Genomic DNA, 12,674 nt, shown 5'->3' with positions numbered 1-12,674 from the left:
ATCGGGATGTGGTGGTTCGAACCAAGTTCTAAGGAGGTGATCTCTGCTGCCCCCTACAGGTGTGTTTTTCCGACTACAGCCAGAACACTGGGCAGGGCTCCGGAGAGCTGACAGTGAGGCTGAGAAGCATCCTCAGTGCAAGCAGCGACCAGGTGCTGTGGGTCAGAGAGGGGTCACGGGCCTTCTTCTGGGAGTGAGTGGAGGTCACCTTCTCCGCCGCTGTGCACGCCAAGGTGAGAGGACACAGTCCTGCAGGTGGTCTTTCTTGCCCCTTCTCTGCTAGAGCATAGCAGGTCAGTGACTAGCATGGAGAGTGTGATGAATTTCATCAGCATCAGAATGCATCGTGACCTGCTGATTGAAAAGAATTTGCAGCAATTTTAGTCTCAGAAATCAGGAATAGTCCTGTTTGGTATCTGAGCCCTGATCATATAGAATTAAAGAATTATTTAGAAAAAGAAAAATGATAAATATGAGGTTTTTAACTTGGAATGATGTATACTTAATTTTTGTAGACATTTTTCATTTTTGTTTATTGCTACTCATGAATCCTTGTTTTAAGGCAGAAAGAGCATTGTGCTGTTCTTAAGCAGACCTGATTGACAGAGTAGCAGCTCACAGTACCAGCGCATACTGGGTCAGCATACTGAGGCCAGTCCTGTGCTGTGTGCTGGCAGGTCGTGCTGCGTTACGAGAGACCAGCATGCACTGGAGCTGATGTGGCAATGGACGACGTCTCTTTCTCTCTCCAGTGTGCCCATGATTCCAGGAACAGTGCACTACCCCCAACCAGCTACCCCCACAGCCCCGCCCTCTACATCCCCCTCCGCCACGCCCTGTAAGGTCAGCCCACCAGAACTAGCTGGATCAAAGGTCAAGCCCAATGCCAAGTGCTTGCAAACAGCCCTGCTTCTGGCACTCAGTCAATCACCACAGTGCATCAGATGACTTCTTTGAATCTTGCTTGTGTGTCTGTTGTTCCCATCCCGTCTGCACCCCAGGCAGATGAGTTCTGCTGGCTGTCAGAGGATGTGACCTGTATCCCTACCAGTTCTCAGTGTGATTACACCAAAGACTGCCCTCTAGGGGAAGATGAGCAGAGCTGCGGTGAGACAGACATTGAATTTTAGTGCAAATATATTAAACCCTAAAAACGATTCCTTGACTGCTTTCAACTAGGTGGCCAAGTTGTACACCTCAGTAATAATGTATAAATTACGTCTTCAACATATTAAATGTCTCTCCCAGGACCTTGTACCTTTGAGAACAATCAGTGTGGATGGATGTGAGTAAGAGGGACATCAGGTGGCAGAGACAGAGAGCGACTGTGCCCACAGACCCCAACCATACCACAGGCACAGGTACCTGCCCATCTGACTTTGCTGCAGGGAGAATGTACAGTTCCAGTCAAAAGTTTGGACACACAAACAAATTTATTTTTGTATAGCGCATTATCACAACATTACATCGTCTCAAAGCGCTTGACAGCATCCCCACCCAAAGCCCCCAGTGAGTAAGCCATAGGCGACAGTGACAAGGAAATACTCCCTAGAAGGAAGAAACCTTGGGAGGGACCAGACTCAAAGGGGGAGCCCATCCTCCAGGGGCCGGCAGGGAGAGTCAAATACAGTTAAATCTGAGACACAAACGGGGAGCAGGGGGGAGATGGCAAGCCGGTGCCAACGCTCCCTCCAATCGCCAGGCAACCAGAAGGCAGAGAGCGGGTCATACAAGGAGGATGACACAGGCAGAACGGTGAGCTGGATGCACGGATGTCATTGCTAGAGGCTAGACATCTTGATTGATTGAGGTCTCCCGGCAGCTCCCCCCAGGAGAAGTAGGGGAAGAAAAATGCAATTAGTCAAAGTAAGGGAGACTATAGGCAGTGCTAAAAGGTAGATGAGTGCAATATGAAATGCAATGCTCCAGCAGATATGGCTATGGCAGCATAAGTAGGAGGGAGAGGCAGGTGGGAATGCAGGCATGGGGAGTCCCTGAAATGTCAGCACTCCAATCCCACAAGTGATTATAAAGCTAGAGCGACAGCACTGTCAATTCAGTTTATCCAAAGCTATGGCACTGATCCCCACCCAACTCTACACCTCACACTATAGGTATAACTGGGAGTGAGAAGCTAGCTAGAGCTAGAACTAGTGTCCCTATAAGCTAAACTAAACAGGTGTGTTTTTGGTCTAGACTTGAATATTGAGAGTGAGCCTGAAACCCCCACATCCGGTGGAAGACACAGCTGAGGAGCTCTATAGGAGAAAGCTCTGCAGCCTGCCGTAGCTCTTTCTACCCTAGGTACTAACAGATATCCCGCACCTTGAGAACGAAGCAAGCGCGGGGGGTTGTATGTGGTCAGCAGATCACTAAGGTATTCTGGTGCAAGGCCATTCAGTGCTTTATAGGTTAATAGCAGTATTTTATAGTCAATCCGAGGCTTATCTGGTAAAAAATGAAGGGAGGATAAGACTGGTGTGATGTGATCAAATTTTTTAGTGTTTGTGAGAACTCTGGCACACAAAGCTGCCTACAAAGGAGAGTAACAGTGTCGTATCACAGGACTTGGCCACCTGACCTAAAGAAAATAGAAAAGGTTTTTGAATTTAACCAGAGAGTGAAGGAAAAGCGGCCAATGAGTGTTCAGCATATATGTGGGACCTCCATCAGGACAGCTGGAAAAAAGTGTAATACTTTTTTTGGTCAGTATATAATATATAAAATACATATAATGTATGCTATTTCAAAGATTTGATGTCTTTATAATTATTCTAAAATGTAGAGAATAGTACAAATGCTCTCTCCTCAGGCTCCTACATGAGTGCTGTCCAAGGAAAATGCAACATTGCCCAAAGCAAATCCGGGGCAATGCCCGTCTGCTGAGTCCAAGGCTTCCCCCGTCTAGCCCCTACTGCAGATGATGTTAGTTAACATGTGCAGACAAACTCCACAGTGACGGTAACAGTGTAACATGCCTTGGGGTTGACAGATGGGTGTCAGCAACATCCAAAAAATGGAACTTCTAACCACCGATCAGGTAGGTGGGGCATGACCGCCGTAGGTTTCCCTTATGGTGACCCCTGGTGGAAGGGCTGGCCTGTATGTCTTCCTGTTGGAGGCTGGTGCCAAATCGGGGACGGAGCGCTCAATGGGTTCCAGAGATCCTCAATGTGCGCTCCATGCCTCAGCCATACAAAGTGAGCCAGTGAGGACCCGCCCCTTCATCTCATTGGCCAGAGTTTAATAGAAAAAAGCCAACCTCTTTGCCTGGCTAGGTTTGCATGTGCATGTTAATTATGTCAAATTCATTGGCGACGTCAGTGTGCCACAATTATCATAGTTCAGTCTCACGCCCTCCCCCCATTACATACAAATTAAAGATCCTCCTCCTGACTGCTGGCTGCCCCCCCCCTTGCAGATTGTCTTCAACAGCTCCCTTGTGTTGACGTTCAACATTACGTATCTGGGCATTACTCTGGATGACATCTCCTTCCACAACTGCGAGGCATCCTACCAGCCACCAGGTGGCACCATCGTCCCATACCTAGTGCTCTGAGAAATGGGAGCGTGAAGGATGAAAGAGCTCAAGGGAAAAACATTTTTAATTTGAATTCTGATTTTGATTTGACAGGAAGCAGAAGTTAGCACCCTCACATATGTCCTGTCATCTTAGGGCTCTCACTGGCCTCTGTAAGGACCAGCAGGTCTTAATAGAGTGGCGTGTGTAATGTGAGGGGTATGAGCAGAACATAATGTCCTCTGCAGAGGACAAAAATGAATTACCAGAAAGCAATGCCAGGAAACCACACACACACACACGCATGCACATGTAGGGTAAACATCCTTATGGGGACCGCTCATTCATTTCAATGGGAAAAATGCTAACGCTATGACAACCTTAAGTCATGGCTTTTTATAAAATACAGTTTCCCCAAAAGTTAAAAAAAAAACAAAAACTGGCATTTATCACGATTGTGGGGGCATTTGGTCCCCACAACGTAAGGTATACCTGGGCCACATAAACACACATACACACACACACACACAGGGTAATTCAGAGGTACCAGTTCACCTGCCTGCATGTCTTTTGGACTGTGAGAGGAATGCAGTGCAAACCCAGTGAGTCCATGCAGACTGGACTCCCACCCAGCTGGTGTTACCCACTGAGCTGTTGCAGTAATAAGGAGCCACTGTGTCCTGAGTGTAGCTCGTCAAGGACCAACTTCCTCAGCCTTTGTGGAATGATGACACGCATTCCCCAGAGCAAACATCCTGCTACTACCGTCAACTCCTTCCCCCTCACTAGGTATGGTCGCAGATCAGATACAACATCCGTGGTGCAATGGGCATCTCCCCGCATCACCCTGTCAAGCACTTGTGACAGAATTGGGTCAAGTGGAGTTTCTCTCTTGAGCTGGTGGGCAGTAACAGGAGCATCTTCCACCATCCTGAAGTAAAGGATATCCTGCTGACTGACAGCTCTAGATGAATGTCCAGACAGTGGAAGTCGAGACAACCCGTCAGCATTGGCATGTGCCTCAGATCGTCGATATTTGATGTCAAAGTTATGCGCGCTCAAGATGAGTGCCCAGCGTTGCAGTCTACTTGCAGCTAGTGATGGTATACCTGTGTGGGGGCCAAAGATGGATGTTAAAGGTCTGTGGTCAGTTAACAAAACAAACCTCCGTCCAAATAGATACTGGTGAAATTTCTTAATTACAAATACTATATTCAGGGCCTCTTTTTCTATTTGGGGGTATTTGGCTTCCACACAGCTCAAAGTTTTTGAGGCGAATGCCACAGGCCTGTCCTCACCTGAGGGCAGTATGTGTGACAATACTGCCCATACCCCATAGGGTGACGCATCACATGCCAGTTGAATGGGCAGCGATGGGTCAAAGTGAGTAAGTACTCTGCTGTCTGTTAAAGCTGCTTTAGTTTGCTTAAATGCACTATCACACTCTACGGTCCACTTCCATCTCTTTACATCACAGAGTAGCTCATGCAAAGGTTTCAGCAGCGTTGCCAGCCGTGGGATAAACTTACCATAGTAATTTATCAGCCCTAAAAAGGATCGAAGCTGAGCAACGTTTTGTGGGGCTGGGGTTTCCGTGATGGCTTTTACCTTTGAAGGTGCAGTGTGTAGACCATAACCATCAATCACATGGCCTAGATATTCAACTGATAGCTTGAAAAACTCACATTTATCCTTACGAACCTGTAGTCCATACTGTTCAAGCCTACCCAATGCCTTACGTATGTTACACAGGTGTTCATCGTCATCCTTTCCCGTAACTAAAATGTCATAAATAACACTGAACCCCCTCAAGGCCGCTTAAAATCTGGTCCATCGCTTTTTGAAACACCGATGGTGCTGATGTGATCCCAAATGGCAGACGAGTGAACTTGTAAAGCCCCCTGTGTGTGTTAATTGTCAGGAGGTGTTGAGATTCTTCATCCACGTGCATTTGCAAATATGCTTGACTCAAGTCAATTTTACTGAATTTCTTTCCTCCAGATAACCCAGCGAAGAGATCTTCAATTACTGGAAGTGGGTATTGCTCAGCAATGAGAGCGGGGTTAATAGTGACCTTGAAGTCGCCACACAGCCGCACCGAACCATCACGCTTAATGACAGGCACCACTGGGGTTGCCCAGTCGCTGCAAGACACTGGGCTGAGTACTCCCATGCCAACCAAGCGCTCAATTTCAGCTTCAACTTTGGGCCTTAATGCATAAGGAACATTTCTCGCTTTCAGAAACTTTGGTTGGCTGTCGGATTTCACTGAAAGCTTCACTGTGATCTCCTTCATGCTGCCCAACTCATCCTTAAAGACATCAGCATGCTTCTCTATAACACCAGCCAACCCTTGCTCTCCCACAGAAATGGCATGCACCCTTGTCCAGTCCAGCCGAAACTTTTCCAACCATGGTCTACCCCACAGGGATGGAAAACTGCCTTCAGTCACATAGGCAGGTAGTGTTGCTTTCTGTACATTTAGCTCAACATGAACAGTCAATTTTCCCAGCATGGGCACTGTTTCACCAGTATAAGTTTTCAATTTAACATCGACCGGTGCTACTGGGAGGTGCTTTAGATGCTCTTGGAATACAGTCTGTGAGATTAATGAAACTGCAGCTCCTGTATCCACATCCATTCTGATTGGTCGTCCTTCTAGGAGTGGCGTGACATAGTAAGCTGGAGATTTGCCTTCTACTCTGAGCACTTTAACTGGAAATTCTTCATCAGACTTTGTCCCACTGCTTAGCAGTGTGCTCTCATTTACTGCGTGAAGATTGTTTTTCTTTAGCTTCCACGGCTTCCCAGATTTTAATTTTTCTGAGCTTGTAACTGTGTGTTCTCTATAACTTTTACAAACTCTTTCAATATGCCCCTTTTTCCCCACATTTCCTGCAGGTTAGGTCTTTACACCAGCACTCCAATGGACAGTGTCCAAACCTGCCACAACGAAAACAGCTCTGCTTCTCTTTCCCAGATACAGCATCCACCCGATGGACACGGGCGGCAGCTCCTAGTTGCTGAGCCTCTTTCGCCGCTAATTCCATTGACACGGAAATTTCTATTGCTTTTTGGAGTGTCAAATTCGCTTCGCTAAGTAAGAGCTTTTGTATTGCTTCACTACGCAAGCCACACACCAATCTATCCCGGATCGTGTCATTCAAAGCTGCATCAAACTCACAGTGTTCAGTTAACTGTTTTAACACAGCTACATATTGCTCAATGGATTCTCCGTCTTCTTGATTGCGTTTGTGAAATCTGAAACATTCGGCGATAACTAGTGGTTTAGGGGCAAAATGTTTAGCCAGCGTCTTCACTATTTCACCATAACTTTTACTACCAGGGTTTACCGGTTGAAGGAAGCATCTGAGCAGCCCGTAGGTTTTAGCACCTATCACACTAAGAAAAGTTGCTACTCTCTTTTCTTCAGTAACACCATTAGCCAACACAAAAAATTCAAACCTCTCTGTGTAGGAGGTCCACTGTTCGGCCATCTCATCAAACTCCCCGAAGGCACCCGTCAGTGAGTTCGCCATGTCGCCCCCCCTTTTTTTAAAAAATAAATAATTTTTTTTCCCTTCTTTTTCTTTTTGCACCACAACATGTGTGTCCTCCCCTCGGAAGTATAGCCACGCAGGTCCGTCAAACCTCGTCGCCAGTTCTTTGTTGTGTATGGCCACTAAGAAAGAGATACACGGACTCAGAGGTGCCATTCCTACTGTTCCCTTTAATGCAATTGCAGTAGGTAGAAAAAACAGTACAGCTTCCCGCATGCTCTGCACATACAGATCTCACCGGTATATACAAACTACATTACCCATAAAGCAATGGTAACTAATACGGTGGCTTCACCAGCCCGTAATACATAACACTACTGGTCTACATCACAGATGTATGAATATAAAACGCAATCAAAACAGCATTCCAGTATTGTTTCTTTTGATGCCACTGGATCCCTCGTCAAAAAACTAAAGCGTCCACAAGGCGTATCTGGACACATTTTTTTGTATCAAGGTGTGTTAATACCTGGAAGCAAAGAAGCAGCCATGAAAGTCCCTGTTGTTCAGATGCTATCTGAAAAACATGACATCAATGCCATAACATCTTGGCTAACAGAATGGAAATGTGCAGGTGGACAATAATGGTTCCATTCTTCAAAACATTCAACATCACTGCTAGTTCTGCTACTGTGGAGGCAGAATTTAATAATTTAAAGCACTCTGTCCTCAAACATGAAACCTTGCCAATGCGTATAGATAAGTTTGTCATGCACCACTTATCGTTCCTAGAAGGACACATGAGAATATCAGTTGCAAGGGATGTGGTTTCCCAGATTTCCCCACCAAAAATCTGTGATGACACTGTCAAAGCTGATTCAGAAAGTCAGGAGCCAATTTATCCACCTCAAGACAAGGTTGTGGAAAACTGGTGAGAACTTGCTGTTCCACCAAAAAAGCAAAGAGGGACATACCTCTCCCCGTGTACAGAATGGCTACATGCAGACACATCTGTCACAATGAAAAAAACAAAATTAGGTTTGATCAGGAATAGAAATGTCAGAGACCTGCAACCTGTAAATGTGTGTGGACACAGAGTGAATGTCAAAAATACCTGTGCTTTTGATGCATTTTGTCAGTGCCTCTGCACTGCCTTTTGTAACAGTATGTCATTCAAGAAGCAAGCAATGTGGAGATTTTTCAACTGATGAAAACCATGGGAGAAAAGGGTGTACAAAAAGACATCTACATGCTGAGAGGTAAAATACTAAGGGACATATTTGGAGCTCAACAAATTAAAGGAGGACTTCAGCTGGTTAGTGCAGAGTGCAACATTTCTGCTATTATTTCAAATGCACTATTAGTAGTGCCCAGCATAGTGGCTAAGAACAAATGTTCCTCAAAAACATGCTTACGCTATGCTGGTGCTTCACGCAGCACTGCATTTGTATCCACTGACCAAAACACACTCAGTACAAGAGGAGTGTCAGCGCTACAACAAGCAGTTGATAGACAGATTGATTTAGGTCCTTCAAAATGTCTGTCACATGTCCATGATGTGCAGCATACTCCTGAGGAAATGCAGTTTCGGAGTCTGGCCGGCTGGTGAAACACAACCCAGAGTTTCAGATGCAACATTTCAAGCACAGCTCTCAGAATTTCCACAGGACCTTGAATTAAAAGGGAACATGTTCCTTTGCGCAGGAGCAGAACAACACCAGCCACTCAGGTTAGGGATTGTGGTTGAGACTGACGCGCGTTATGTAAATCAGGACACAGTTTCTCTCTCTCTGTCTCTCTCTCTGCTGCCGCTCCGTGCTTTTGGGGTAGCGAGATCAGTTAAAACGTACAATTTCCAGCTCAAAAGTAAATATTAAAAAGAACATAAATACAGTACTTTTACTTACATCATCCCTTGCATGCCTTTACATCGTTATATTTTACTAACTAAATTAACTCGTTAGCCGCACATAGCCTTCAGACGGACAATTAACAAACCAAAGTTACAGATAACAATCCAGTACCAATACATCTAACTTAATACTCCAAACCACACAGTCTGCATCTGAACCTCACATTTAACAGAACATATTTACAAACTGGATGGGTGGGCAGTCTTATCTCTGATATTTTAATATAAAAGGAGAGCAGCCATTAACACTGCTTACCTTTCTGGGTAGCAAGAGCAAATTAAAGAATAACATGCCATCCACTCGAAACCAGCGTAAGGACTACGGTGTCTCGTGGCCTGTACTACGAAGCGGGGTTACTGGATTATCAGGGTAACTTGTCGGATTTAAGGTAGTCTGGGCAAAATGTAAATGAACGAATATGAGGTCCATTTAAACGGTGCTACCTTAAATCCGACAAGTTACCCCGATAAGCCAGTAACCCCGCTTCGTAGTACAGGGGGGTATTCCAGAAAGCAGGTTATGTGACATACCCGGGTAAGTTTAAGGGTAAGTTAGTGGATAACCTCAACTTTCGGTTCCAAAAACGGAGGTTAACTTTCTGGGTATGTACGTAACCATAGCAGCTTACTCTCTGAAGATAACCTGCTACTGAGCAGGTTATGTTCCAGGGTAAGTTTGTTGCAGAAGGTTACTGAGCATGGCGTGCCCTTTTGATGACGATCCTGTGAACGTGGAGGCATAAATTATACAAGGTTTTTTTCGCCGGGAGAGAGTTATAAGACCGCGTATTGATGTCTTGTCATTTCCTAATGATTATTTGAAAAAGCGTTATCAGTTTTCAAAAGAATCGTTCATTTACTTAACATCTCTTGAAACCGCATATTGCAAATGTCACAAACCCAAACCGCGGGTCTGCGCTTAGCACAGAAAACATTCTGTACATAGCGCTTCGGTTTTTTGCGTCAGGGCATTTTTTGTACAATATGGGCGACGCAGAGCATGTGGGAAAGGCAACTGTGTGTAGAGCCGTTCGCACAGTATGTCTGGTACTTAACGCTTCTTACACACGTTTATACAGTTCCCTGTCCATAAAGCTCTGCGTGTTATTAAAGAGGAATTCCACAGAGTGGTAGGTTTGTCCTTTGTAGTAAAATCTATGATGCATATTTAATATATAGTCATACTATTTATATCTATAGCCTACATGCATTCATCCTGCACACACACACACTTGATACTTCCCTATATGACTTTCTATTTCAGGGTTTCCAAATGTAATTTGGAATACATGTAATACATGTATAGTGACAATAAAAGGCATTCATTCATTCATTCATAATTGGGTGCATTGATGGCACCTACATTCCTATTAAAGCTCCTTTAATAAATGAGGGAGACTATGTTAGATAGATAGATAGATAGATAGATAGATAGATAGATAGATAGATAGATAGATAGATGTCTTTATTGTCACTATACAAGTACAGCGAGATAGCGGAGGAAATCTATTCATAGTATCAATGTGCAGGTAACTTGATTTTGTATCCTTAATTTTTTGCCTTGTTAAAATCATCAAACTCATTACTTTTTTCCACTAACTATAGGTAATCATTACAGGACAGTACAATGCTGGTTACCACTGGTTGCCCTCAGATGGGGTGAGGGGAGGTGGTGGTGGGCTCCCGCCAGTTAGACGGGCTTCAGCCTTTTTTCTATTAGCTACATGACAGAAAGAATATACTAAATCGTGTTTAATAAATAGTTAAGTGATCGTGTAATCAATAACCTTTTTGCAGAATGTTTTTGTGTTTCATTTTGACTTGGCTCAAAGTTCTTCTGTCTCCAGAAGGATTACACCTTATTAAATAAGAAACCATATATTCCTAGTCGAGACACATTGTTATTTTAACCTAAAGAAATGAATGGCAGGAAAAGTAAATGCTTTCATAGTGATTTAACAGTAAAAAGGATGCGGAAGGGTTATGTGTTTAATTATTTTGCATTATAATAAAAGGGGAGGCGATGTCAAATTTGCAATTTAATACACACGCATTTATTCTGTCCTTTATTTTTTGCCAAGCCAACTCTTTCTTTAGCCGATGCAGCCGTATTGCTTTTTTTCATTATTATTGGCTTGAATTCCTCATATGCGTGCATTAAAACTTCCAACTCCGCCTCTGTGAAGTATGCCGCTCTCTTTTTTTCACTTTGATTTTCCATTCTGACTCGTGAAATCGGCGATCAATTGAAAACGTCTTTATGTATGCACGGTGCACGCGCATTAACTCTGGGTAAGCAATAGGAGGTTGATTGAACTTACTCTTCTCAGGTGTTTTGGAACCGACATACTCATGGTATGCGGGTTTGGGGTATATCAACCCAGAGGTTAAGATTTACCAAATGGTAAGTTAACCAAGCTTTCTGGAATACCCCCCAGGCCACTGGCCACCGGAGCTAACTTATAAGTTATAGATGGATAATAGCCAAAATAAGTCATACCATGACGCCACTTAGTTAGCGGTGCATTAGAGCTACTGCCCTACATATGCATATGCTAAACATGTTTAATGTCAGATGGTATTGCTTATTTTGCATGCAGACATTCACAGAAACAATGAGAAACAACAGTAAATACTTTTACATAGTCATATTGTAAATTGCGGATTATTACATTTAAAACAAGTGTAAAGACTCACGGACAAATTACGCTTCATGAAGCTGGATATTAATATTGTAATACCTTTTTAAAATGACCGCCAGCAGCACATCTTATTTTTTGCAGCACAAACGGGCACAAACACAGCACTGACGAACCAGCCCAGCATTTCATCCGAACGCCTTTTTGGTGGGGTGAGGGTAAAATGCGAACCGTTTACAAACAGCGGATTCCGTGTTTATAAACAGACGTGTCGCAAAAGACGCACGCCGCGTAGACAGATCACGTGGCATAGAAAGAAACCCATACGACGTTACCTAATCACGGGGTGCGTTCGAGGTGTGTCTGCAGCAAACGTGACGTGGAGCGCGATCTGCCGTCAGCTGCAGGGGTGGAGTATACGCTGGACGTAAACAAATGAGTGTTCGAGGAGCTCAGCAAGGCACAGCAGCTGCGCGTTCAGCCAGTGCAATTTTGTCATCCATATTACAGAGTACAATACGATTGTCCGAAATCCTTATTGTTGTTAATGTTTAACAATTATTTTATTATTGGTTTTTTTGAAAAAAAAAAATTGAAAATGTTCTATATATCATTTGTTGAGCGTTCTCTAGTCGCGTATAATTTGCATTTGGACGTCCAGCTACCATGAACGTCACAGTTTGTGGGTGCCTGTTCTGGATGAGTAAAACAAATTGTAATAAATCAATAAATAAAAATGTTTCTTTCACCAAAAAAGTGTATTCTTAAGTATTTTTGTAGATCTCATATCGAAACACTATCGAACTATATCTTCGTGTTGTCTGGTTTCATTTTCTCATATAAGTAAGGCTACTGTACACCTTGCAAACACTCATGTGAAATATCTACACAATTATAGAAATGTCACATTGGTTGGCACTGTACAAGTCATTATATCAGAATTAATACAAGAAAGAAAAAGAAAATTGCAAAGCAAATCTGTTACATTTAAACATGGAAGTAGCATGTAGAAATTAGTCCCCCAGGCTTGGCATATAGTAGTGGAAAAGGCTAAATTTGTATTTTACGAAAACATTTAAAAGTGTTTGGGGCAGGATTTGTAA

The 12,674-nt window shown here is 43.8% G+C and overlaps 1 long non-coding RNA gene across 1 annotated transcript; it reads right to left on the bottom strand.

The window, feature by feature from the left end:
- Positions 1-3,435: 3,435 nt before the first annotated feature.
- LOC140583082 (uncharacterized) lies at positions 3,436-11,852 on the bottom strand. Its single transcript, XR_011985873.1, has 3 exons — positions 11,674-11,852; positions 4,080-4,629; positions 3,436-3,555 (listed from the first exon to the last, which is right to left on the bottom strand). It is a non-coding gene; the product is annotated as an uncharacterized lncRNA (long non-coding RNA).
- Between the last annotated feature and the right edge of the window lie 822 nt (positions 11,853-12,674).

Source organism: Paramormyrops kingsleyae, chromosome 25 (assembly GCF_048594095.1).
Source record: "Paramormyrops kingsleyae isolate MSU_618 chromosome 25, PKINGS_0.4, whole genome shotgun sequence".
In the NCBI taxonomy this organism is placed as follows: Eukaryota; Metazoa; Chordata; class Actinopteri; order Osteoglossiformes; family Mormyridae; genus Paramormyrops; species Paramormyrops kingsleyae.
The sequence above is the reverse complement of the archived record's forward strand: the minus strand, read 5'-3'. Positions and strand labels throughout refer to the sequence as shown.